This window comes from Myxocyprinus asiaticus, chromosome 25, assembly GCF_019703515.2.
Source record: "Myxocyprinus asiaticus isolate MX2 ecotype Aquarium Trade chromosome 25, UBuf_Myxa_2, whole genome shotgun sequence".
NCBI lineage: Eukaryota > Metazoa > Chordata > Actinopteri > Cypriniformes > Catostomidae > Myxocyprinus > Myxocyprinus asiaticus.
Genome location: NC_059368.1, coordinates 23,143,338 through 23,154,909, shown reverse-complemented (window position 1 = coordinate 23,154,909; position 11,572 = coordinate 23,143,338). Strand labels below are relative to the sequence as shown.

The following is an 11,572-nucleotide window of genomic DNA, read 5'->3' as shown; positions in this document are numbered from 1 at the left end:
GGGTCTGCCTCCTCCAGGGGCAGCGCTTGCAGGTTCACCACCTGGTTCCTAAAGGGGGTGGTGGGAACCTTGGGAACATAGCCCGGTCCGAATCCAGGCATGTTTCGCTGACAGAGAATGCTTGCAGGTCACCTACCCTCTTGATGGAAGTGAGCGCAGTCAGGAGGGCAGTCTTCAAGGAGAGTGCCTTAAGCTTGGCTGACTGTAAAGGCTCAAAGGGGGCTCTCTGTAGTCCCTGAAGAACTACAGAGAGGTCCCATGAGGGAACGAGGCAAGGTCTGGAGGGGTTCAACCTCCTGGCGCCTCTTAGGAACCTGACGATCAGGTCGTGCTTCCCTAAGGACTTACTGCATTGTGGTGTGCTGCTATGGCAGCAACGTATACCTTCAAGGTGGAAGGGGACAGCCTCCCTTCCAACCTCTCCTGCAGGAAGGAAAGCACTGATCTGACTGCACATCTCTGGGGGTCTTCGCGTCGGGAAGAACACCACTTAGCGAACGGATGCCACTTAAAGGCATACAGGCGCCTCGTAGAGTGATCGTGTCTACCACCGCTTAGGTCTTCCACGTCCTGTCCAGGGGCCAGTCATGGAGATTCCAGAGGTCTGGTCGCGGGCGCCAAAGGGTGCCCCCTCCCTGAGAAAGAAGGTCCTTCCTCAGGAGAATTCGCCAGGAGGGAGCTGTCGCGAGGAGCGTGAGGTCCGAGAACCATGTCTGGGTGGGCCAGTAGGGTGCTACCAGGATGACCTGCTCCTCATCCTCCCTGACCTTGCACAGGGTCTGTGCAAGCAGGCTCACTGGGGGAAAGCATATTTGCGTAGGCCAGGGGGCCAGCTGTGTGCCAGCGTGTCTATGCCGAGGGGAGCCTCAGTGAGGGCGTACCAGAGCGGGCAGTGGGAGGATTCTTGGGAGGCGAACAAGGTCCACCTGTTCCCATCCGAATTGACTCCAAATCAGCTGGACCACCTGAGGGTGGAGTCTCCACTCTCCCCTGAGGGTAACCTGCCATGACAGCACGTCCGCTGTAGTGTTTAGGTTGCCCGTGTTTAGTTTTAGGTAGTGTTTGGGTATGTGACCCAGGGAGGAAGGAAGCCGCTCTTTTGTTGAACTGTTGGGTACCACAGCCACTTGGGTATGCGGCGAAATCAAACAAAAAGGCAACAAAAGATTTTCCACCCGGCCCTCCACCAGGGGATGGAGTGGTCTTTTTACCAGCTCCAAGTGAGTGGGTTCCTTCATCCCTTAGTCGCCCGTCTCAGGGGCGCTTTGAGGACCTCCGTGGGTTCTTAGGCACCGACTGTGATACGGGTGGCGTCTGCTTCTTGTGGTGGGCTCCACGCCCCGGCCGCCCAGGAAAGCATGTCCGTCATTTTGGCATCGGCCTGTGACTGGGCAGTCGTCCCCGAAGGGAGAAGCCCAGCTGAGGCTTCTGCGTCCGACTGGACAAGCCCGCTCTCCGATGCTGCGCTCGAGAGCTCATCATCTTCACAGGCTCCGAACAAGAAGACAGACTCGCCCTGAGACGAGCTGGCGAACTCATCTGGAAGCCCGATTGGGGCAGACAAGTGTGCTGGGGAATGGAAGGTCCGCGGGGGGATGCCCGGCGGAGAAGAACCCATTGGGGTCCCCAAATCGCCCCCAGTGCTAGCTGCGCTGGCCTCATACCCGCAGGTAGAAGGACCGAGGCGGGGAGCTGCTGGGGTGGCTTGCTTTCATACGAAAGTAAGCCGCGACCGCAATGTTGCCATGGTCATGTTCTCGCAGTGAGAACATGAACCATCCACAAACGCTGCCTCCGTGTGGGTCGTGCCCAGACACGAAAGACAGCGATCATGACCATCCGAAGTTGAGAGATAACGACTGCAACCTGGAATAACACACAATCGGAAAGGCATCTTTAAAAAGACACGTCTTTAAAAAGACGTTCCGTGTGTGCCGCTCTTTTAGAGAAATATATTTTTCTGCCGAAGCGCCCAGGGGCATTCTCTGCAGTGCACCAGTGCAGAGGAGGGAGAAGCGCTGAAATGCGCTGTCAGATCCAGCAGAGGTGAATGAACAGTAGTATTCAGCTCAATGAGCATGACCGTTCGGCTCTGAAGAGAAAATCTGAATGAGTGGTTGCATACCAGCTCCTTTTATACCCGTATGTCCGGGGGAGTGGCATGCAAATTCCACTCGCCAATTCCCATTGGCCTTTTTTCAAAAAGCAGAGGTGTTTGGGGCTCCCAAGAGTGACCCCTAGTATCACTGCATCGACACTATGCCTTGTTCCCTCCATCAGGGAACGGAGGTTACGAAAGTAACCAGGATGTTCTTAAACAATTGCACTAGTTGGAAAAAAATTTATTAGAAATAAATCAGATCCAGATCAGTCCCATCCAAAGAGAATACTAAACACCATAATGGTGACTTCAAACGAAACACCATTTTTCCATTATTCAATGCAATATTCTACTTATTTTTTCACAGTAATTTGTGTTTTGACAGAAGATGACCTAGCCTGGATTAATTTGACAGCTAAATTCTGAATATAGCATTTTATAAAAAAAAAAAACTAAAAAAAAAACTGTTAAAGCTTGTAAAATCCTGGCAATTTTTTACAGTGCACATATAAGCGGAAGAGAGGAAACACAAGCACATGCAATGCAAAACATTTTCTTCCATTGTGTACCAAAGTTCAGGTGAGGTGAGCGCTGACCTGCTTTGTACAGCAAAAAGACATTTTGGCAATATTTCATAGATTGACCTCTTATCTAAACACAAAGAATGAAAATGTCAATGTTGCACAGTTTGCAGTGTTGCAGGAATATATTTATGTTTTAAATTAGCTATTTATAATTTAAAAACAAAAGGTCTAGAGCCTAACATCATATCCCAATGATGTGTCTTCATTCTCAAAGTAAGTAATTTTGCATGCTCAACGCCTACTGTGACTGCATCTTTAGTCCAGTTGGTCTTAACAGGTGTATGTTTAATAGCCGTGGACCTGAGTGACCATCTGGTTAGTGTCTAATGTCTATCATCATAAGCACCAGATTATATAAAAGCAAAAACTGTCACAGAGTCTATTAGTAATGCTTTGTTTCAGTCCTAATGTCCTGTACTGTTCCTTTAAGAGAGTGATCGGGGCTGAGCCGTACGCTGTCCTGTGTAATGTGTACTGCTTGTTGAGAAGCTGGAAATAACAAGTTCTCTGAGTAAAACATGTTCGTGTACTAAACCTGGACTCCATTTTCTAGGGTGAAGTTACCACATTTTTGCAGACGAGGATAAAACGTACATGTTAGTGTTTTCGAAGAAGTGGCGTTTTAGTTTATTTTTCCTGAATGCATACAGTTTGTTTTGCCTCCAACATGGCCATGATCAGCTCACTCAGCGAATTCAATGAGGAGAATGGCGACTGGTCCAGTATGTGGAGAGATTGGAGCACTTTGTCCTCACAAATGAGATCTCAGACGAGGAAAAGAAGCGATCAATTCTTCTGAGTGTGTGTGGAGCTAAACCTACAAACTTAAGGAACTTAGCAACACCACGGAAACCTGGGGATTATAGCTTCAAGGAGTTGGTGACATTGCTGCAAAATCATCACAACCCTAAGCCATCTTTTATTGTGCAGCGCTTCAAATTTCACACGTACTCACAAACCGGGGGTGTCGGTTTCAAAATTCATTGCGGAGCTGCGTTAGCTCTCGGAGTCCTTTGAGTTCGGGACTGTTTTTGCGCACGTTGCATGTCAGGTTAGTGTGTGGCATTAATGATGACAGCATGCAGCGCTGATTGTTAGGGGAGGCCACACTGTCATTTCAAAAAGCATTAGAGATTGCATTGGCGATGGAATCATCAGCTAACAATACAATTGTCTTGCAAATAGCAACTGGCAGTAAGCGATAGTACATGGTGCACCGCGTCTCAAAAGAAAAACCAGGCAAGTCAATTACACAAGTTGAATGTTACCGCTGACACCTTGCAAAAAAGTGCAGGATTTCCAAAGGTGAAAAGGGGCTGGGGGACAGTAAAACAAAGTCCACGTCCAAGTTGTATCACGTAACTGAGGAAGAGCATGAGGCTGCCTTTAATATGTTCAAAATCACAGAGCCCCTGGCAAAGTCCATTTGTGCAACACTGAAAGTAAATGGGAAAGATCTGAGCATTGAGGTTGACACAGGAGTCTCAGGTTCTGTAATAAGCCAGGCAACCTACCAGAATTTGTGGAGTGTTCAGGAGGCCCCAGAGTTAGAAGAGAGAAGTATTCCACTTCTGGGATTAAATGAAGTGGGCACTGTGTACTAAGACCAGCAAATTACTGCAAAGCTAATAATGGTGGAAGGAAAAGGTCCAAGATTGATGGGTTGAGACTTTTTTGAGAAAATTCAGCTAAATTGGGGCAAAATTAAGAACATGACCATTGTGGAGAACCTCTTATCCAAGTATACAGATGTGTTTAAAGAGGTACTTGGCACACTACATGGCACAACAGTGAAATTATGTGTGGCTCCCCAAGCGCAGCCTTGTTTCTTCAAACCACGCTCAGTCCCGTATGCCATGAAGGCTAAAGTGGAAGCGGAATTGGAAAGACTGCAACAGTTAGGTGTTATTGAGCCTATTGAGTTCTCCAACTGGGCAGCCCCCGTTGTCCCAGTTTTGATGGAAGATGGCTCTGTACGGATATGTGGGGACTATAAACTAACCATCAACCAAGCCTCAAATCTGGATGGGTATACTTTACCCAGGGTGGAGGACCTGTTTGTGATGTTGGCAGGGGGAAAGTCCTTCACAAAGCTGGATATGAGTCACATGTACCAGCAGTTGCTGCTTGATGAGGACTATAAGAAGTATGTGACCATAAACACGCATAAAGGACTGTATAAGTATAATCGTCTGGTGTTTGGCGTGGCATTCATGTGTTTTTTTCAACGAACCATGGACAGTCTGCTTCAAAACATTCCAAATGTAGCCGTCTATTTGGATGACACATTGATTACGAGCCATTCGGAAGCCAAGCACCATAAAAACCTTGAATAAGTTTTGAAGACACTGTTAGAGGCAGGGCTGCGTCTGAAACACATTAAGTGCATCTTCAAAGCCCCGAGTGTCACATACCTTGGGCACCGAATTTCGGCCCAGGGACTGTCACCTGTAGAAAGTGAGAGCCATAAGGGAAGCTCCAAGCCCAAGGAACGTGGCAGAACTCAGATCATTCCTTGGCTTAGTGAACAATTATGGCAAAATTCTACCTGATTTGTCCACAGTGCTAGCTCCTCTCTATCAGCTGCTTCAAAAGGGGTGTTCATGGAAATGGCTGGCACCTCAGCAGGAAGCATTCCTGAAAGTAAAGGAACTGTTGCATTCATCACCACTGTTCATTTCGATCCAGACAAATACTTTGTGCTGTCATGTGATGCATCACCCTATGGAGTAGAGGCAGTTCTGTTTCATGTCATGGAAGATAGAGCAGAAAAGCCTTACTGAAGTGAGTGAGTGAATGAATTTGTAATTTAATGCCATGCCAGCTTTCATGGCTATTTTCATTGCGAAAAACAAGTTAAAATGCATTTCTGGGTACAATATTAAAAAACTATAAGGTTTTTAAAATGTATTTTCGATAAAAATTCTAAAACTGATTCAAGATTGATTTAGTTAAAAATCTCTTCAAAAGTGTTTGCTGTGTAATATAATTTCCTAAAAGATATAAAACCAGCACAATAGAATAAAATATGCCTCAGAGACAGTGGACTTTGGCATGAGGTGCATAATGGTGGATCTTCATCTGATATTAAAAACTTACGTCTGAGTCTGGAATGTTCTATTCTGCAACGGGTGTAAATGATCTGGTCCCAGAGATTGCTCAAGTAAAATATGTCTTTTTCCCACTACAGGGTTGATTTCATGTAGTTTGTTTGTTGTGCATTGATCCCTTTCAGTTTGCCATTTGTTGATGATGTAGGAGATTATGGTTGGTCTGAGGTCTGAAGGTGGTATGGAGTATTTTTTAAGATCTGTCGAGAGTGCTTCTTTAGCAATCTGCTTTTTCATTTCCTGGGATTCCACAATGGCCAAGTACCCAACAAAAGTATATATTAAAATTCTGAGCCTACAGAGCTCACAGTTTGATTCAAATCTTTACAAGAGCTGGATGGTCATTTTTGAGTGATGCAAGAGCTTGAAGACATGATTTTGAATCTGTTATTATTAAGAAATGCCTCTGTTGTGCATTGGGCTTTGACTCTGTCAGCATATCAGTATAAGATAGTTTACAGGGCAGGAAGTCAAAATGCTAACACTGATGCGTTCAGTTGGCTTCCCATTCCTGAAAGTCCAGAGGCAACATACCAACCCCCAAAGACTGTGTTCTTGACGGAAAGACTGGAAAGTGGGGAGTTAACTGCGAAAGAGATGAAAGAGTGGATGGAGAATGATCCTGTGTTGTCGCAAGTAAAAGATATGTGATGCGTGGCTGACCAGCAGCTGTGGAGCAGAAAGTTGTCAGGCCCTATACAAAGTGGCAGCAGGAACTAAGTGTGCTGGATGGCTGCATTCTCACAGGTGGTAGTCCCTCCAGCAGGGCGTGCCCATGTGTTAAACAAGTTGCATGATTCCCACCCAGGGGTTTTGCGGATGAAAAGCCTAGCCAGGTCATATGTTTGGTGGCCAGTGATGGACCAGGCCATAGAGGAAAAAGTAAAAGCATGTCAGCACGGTCAACAAACCAAAGGTTGCCAGCACAAGCCCCATCCCACTATTGGGAGTGGCTCACTCAACCTTAGTCACAACTACATTTGGATTTCGCTTGTCCATTCATGGGCCACTTGTTTATGGTGCTAGTGAACTCGCACTCTAAATGAATTGAGGCTCAAATAATGTCAAATATCACAGCCTCGGTCACTAAGGACTCATTGAGGGGTATTTTTACTAACCATGGACTGCCAGACGTTATTGTCACTGACAATGGGCCCACATTCATTAGACACTTTCAAGGAGTTTGTGGAGGCCAATGGCATCAGGCACATTCACATGGCGCCACATTATCCAGCGTCGAATGGCCTGACATAACGTGAAGTTGGAACATTGAAGGAGGGCCTAAAGAAAATGCCAGGGCACTCCTTACTGGCCATGCTGGCCCATTTCCTGTTTCAATACAGCATTACGCCTCACTCAACAACAGCACTGTCCCCTACCAAGATGTTACTGGGCAGGCAGCCAAAGCACGACTGGATCTTCTTCATCCAGATGTGGCAGGGAGAGTTGGTCAAAATCAGGACAAAAAGAGAGAGAAATAGCAAAGTCACACTAGCGAGAGACATTTTGACCCTGGAGTGTGTATGTAAAGAAATTTGCTTGCATCCTGCCCTCGCTGCCAGGGGTCATCCACAGTCAGTCTGGCCCGGTGTCATTTGTAGTGGAATTGTCTGATGGTAGACAAGTTTGCAGGCACCTGGATCATGTGCGTGTCCATTCATGACAAAGGGACACTTGAAGACAGTGTGAGCAAGCTCATAGCAGGTGAACTGGTGGCTCCAGAACAGCCTGACATGTTGGTGCCAACCACTGTGCCTGCTCCAGTTACTGCATCAGACCCAAATTAGACTGTGTCAGTTGAGCCAGTCCCCAATCCTGCAAACACTGTTGGGGGATTGAGGAGCTCAAAAAGGAAGCATAAACCTCCTGCTGAGGAACATAAAACAAAAAAAAATATATATATTTTTTTTAATGTTCCTTTGCTGAACCTGTTAAGCATGGTTGTTTACATCGTCATAAAATGTTTTTGTTTTTTTCATTCTTGGCCTTAAGTGTTTTGGCTTAGAAAGAAAAAAAGAAAGAAAGAAAGAAACAGTTGAATGTTTCTTGCTTAACTCGTTAAGTGTATGGTTATGCTTACATATTCCACAATGTGTTTTTGGCCTTATATGTTTTGGTTTAGGCAAAAGTCTGTTTAGTAAAAAAAAAAAAAAAAAAAAAAAATTAACCCTGTGGTTTTAAAACTAAAGGGGGAGAAGTGTTACATAGTCTGTTTAGTAATGCTTTGTTTCAGTCCTAATGTCCTGTACTGTTCCTTTAAGAGAGTGATTGGGGCCGAGCCATGCACTGTCCTTTGTAATGTGTACAGCCTGTTGAGAAGCTGGAAGTAACAAGTTCTCTGAGTAAAACATGTTTGTGTACTAAGCCTGGCCTCCATTTTCTAGGGTGAAGTTACCACAAAAACCTTCCCTATGAGTGTGTAATAAAACTGTGGCAATGTAAATCATAACTCTTTTCTCTGTCTGTAATAGTGTAGCTTGTTTCTTCTCTATGCCACAAAGAAGTCACTGACAACCCTGTCTTTGGTGAACCACGTTTGCAGTTTAACCCTTCGCACGTATGCTCAAACCGGTGTGATTACACTAGGCTGGGCTCAGACGTGTCCGATCAAATCGGTGTGATCTGCATTCCTGCTGCTGTTTACCAGAAAAAGAGGAACTGCTCATTTGCTCATTTGCATGTGGAAATGATCAGTGGCAATTTTGCCTCAAGTTTGCTGCAAATTTGCAATGAACTCTCGATTTTTGTAAGGGTCAGGCTGTTCTCATTTAACATTTACCAATACAATTCTTTACCTACTAAACAGTTTCTCTTTTCATTTACTTTACACAAAACACATATTACAAGTTCACACATTCATTCCCACATAGACAATATTCAACAATATATACTTTATATATAATCAACATCAAATATATTCAATTACATATGCATATATATTCAATAAAATGAAATGTTCAATATAAGATGTTACACTTCCATATCATATGAATGTATAGTGGTAATATTTTAGTTTAACATTGACATACCTGCAGTTTATTAAACACAGGACAGGAATTAACACAAACACACACCCTCAGTTCTGTGGTCTCTCTGCCAGGGATGTGAGATGAGAGAAGAATTAATCCCTGCCCCCATTAACACTGTAACTGCAGCTAATCAGGCATTTCAGACACACATACGGCTACAAACACATATATTTGGAATAAAAGTTAAATACACTTAAAAAAAAAAATAACTGCATGATGTTTTCTGAATGTAATCCACCAATTTTTAAACTTTTTGGAATAACAAAAACCCACGTTTAAAATGGCACAGGGGCGGCAACATAAAACGAGCTCACTCACCAACTCATTAACACAAATCTTCGAATATACTTAAAACTAATAACAATAAATCAAATGCATGAACACAATCCAGCATCAAAACACTTAATCAATAAGTTTTGACTAAAGAATAGACTTAATTTGTTACATTTTAACACTTTTAAACGGAGCTCTGTGACAACATACCTGTCTTCTTCTTCAGTGGGTTTATTGGCGGGTCACGAACCAACTGAATTGGAGCATACAGCCACCTACTCTACTGGAGTGTGAAGAGAATGAACTTTTTTGTTTATTGTATATCCCTAAATCCTATGTTTAAGACCGCTGAACCTAATGAATTTCATAACTGTTTTTATTATTGTTCCTGCTCCTGGACCATTATTTAAGATGCAAGCTATTTTAAATTCATGACATCCTTAAATTTCTAATTCTTTCCTTAATTCAATCTGTTCTCTTTCGTATTTAGGACATGAGTACCACTGAGTTTTGAATGTTCCATTCTCAAGTGAGAAAAAATGACCTGTTCCTCTCTACTGATATTATGAGTGATTTTTCTTTGTTTAATGTTCCTTTGTACCCTATGAAAATGTTGTCCTGTCTGACATGTATCCCAGTACTTCTGCCATATGTTGTTACATGCTTCTGAGATTAAATGCTTTCCTTCTCATCTGCTAAGTGTGATTTTGATATTTGGATTTTTCATCCTTAATGAATCTTTAGCCATTTTGTCTACTTCTTCATTTCCCTTAATTCCAACATGGGCTGGTTCCCATATACAATGAACTAGACATCCAATCTGCCTTAATTTGTATATTGTAAATATCACTGTGACATGTCTGGAATGTATGAATGCTCAGAAGTGCCACCACTGACTACTGACAAACTATCACTTTCTCCGGCATCACTTCTTCTACCCAACCGAGTGCCATTTGTATTGCTATCATCTCAGCAGTGTACACTGATGCTCCATCTGTTATTCTCCCATATTTTCCTTTTTTAAATTCTGGAACATAGAAAGCTGCACCTGTCCTCCCAGTATCTGGGTTCCTTGAACCATCAGTGTACACTTGAATAAATGAATAGTGATCTGTTCCAATATATTCCATTGAATAATTATTTATATTGGTCCACACTCGTTTAAAAAAAATAATAATTCCATCTTGCAATGATAGTCAATTTTAGATTGAATGAAAAGTCAAGGGGGCACTGGGGAAATTAATACTATTGGACCAAATGTTATGGAGTCTAATGCCATTTCAGTAGCCCATTTCTTTGCTTTCCATGCAAATTCTGTACCAGATGTATTTGATGTTTCCCAACTCTCTTCCAGCACTTCTCTTACTGGATGTTCACTGTTTTGACCCTGTAGATGAATCCAGTAGGCCACCGCTAATTTTTGCCTTTGCAGATTCAATGGCATCTGTGATGTTTCCCCCTGCAATGCTGCTATTGGTGTTGTTTTGATTGCCCCTGTAATATATCTCAGTGCTTTAGCCTGAATAATATCTAATCCCTTTAGCATGGTAGCTGATGCCGATCCATAAACTATGCATCCATAATCTAAAACCGATCGAAGAAGTGCACAATATATGTCTTTCAATAACTGTTTATCAGCCCCCCAATCTTGTCCTGCAACACATCTCATTAGATTCAACACTCCACCACTTTTCAATATATTCTATATGATCTTTCCATGTGAGCTTACTATCAAACCACATTCCCAGATATTTGAACTTGGATGCCTTCTCCAGTGGTAGTCCATACATATTTAGTTGCAAGTTTTCTTTTATTTTTCTTCTTGTAAAAATTTGGCAACATGTTTTAGAGAGAGAGATTTTAAACCCCCATTCTAAAGACCACTGTTCAATGATCCCTATTGAATTTTGTTAATTATGAAAGTAAAATTTCTTCCCCTTTTCCACAAAGCACCATCATCAGCATATAATGCTGTACTGATTCCTGATGATATTCCCTCAAATATATCATTAATCATGATATTAAATAAAACTGGACTTATCACAATTCCTTGTGGTGTCCCGTTCTCCACACTTACTATTTGTGACATTTCACTGCCCACCTGTACTTGAATTGTTCATCCAAATAAGAAACTTAAAACCCAGTTATATATTATCTTCTGTAATTGTATTAATAATCCTTCTTTCCACATCATGTCGTAAGCCTTTTCAGTGTAAAAATAAACTCTGGTAACACTTTATTTTGATGGTCCCAAGTAGATATTTAACTGACTATAAGTGACTTATCAACTGGCTCACTATAGCTAGTAAACAGTGTTTCAACAAACATTCAGTAGACTATCAATAGCCTGTATAATAGCAGCAAAATAACAGCTTATCGACTGACTTGCTATAGCTAGTAAACAGTGTTTCAACAAACATTCAGTAGACTTTCAGTAGCCTGTATATAGATCTTTATTAATGACCTTTTAATGAA

The 11,572-nt window shown here is 42.8% G+C and overlaps 1 pseudogene; it reads left to right on the top strand.

Annotated features, from left to right (window-relative positions):
* The first annotated feature begins 4,397 nt into the window (after positions 1-4,397).
* LOC127415625 (uncharacterized protein K02A2.6-like) lies at positions 4,398-7,582 on the top strand (annotated as a pseudogene).
* Positions 7,583-11,572: the final 3,990 nt, after the last annotated feature.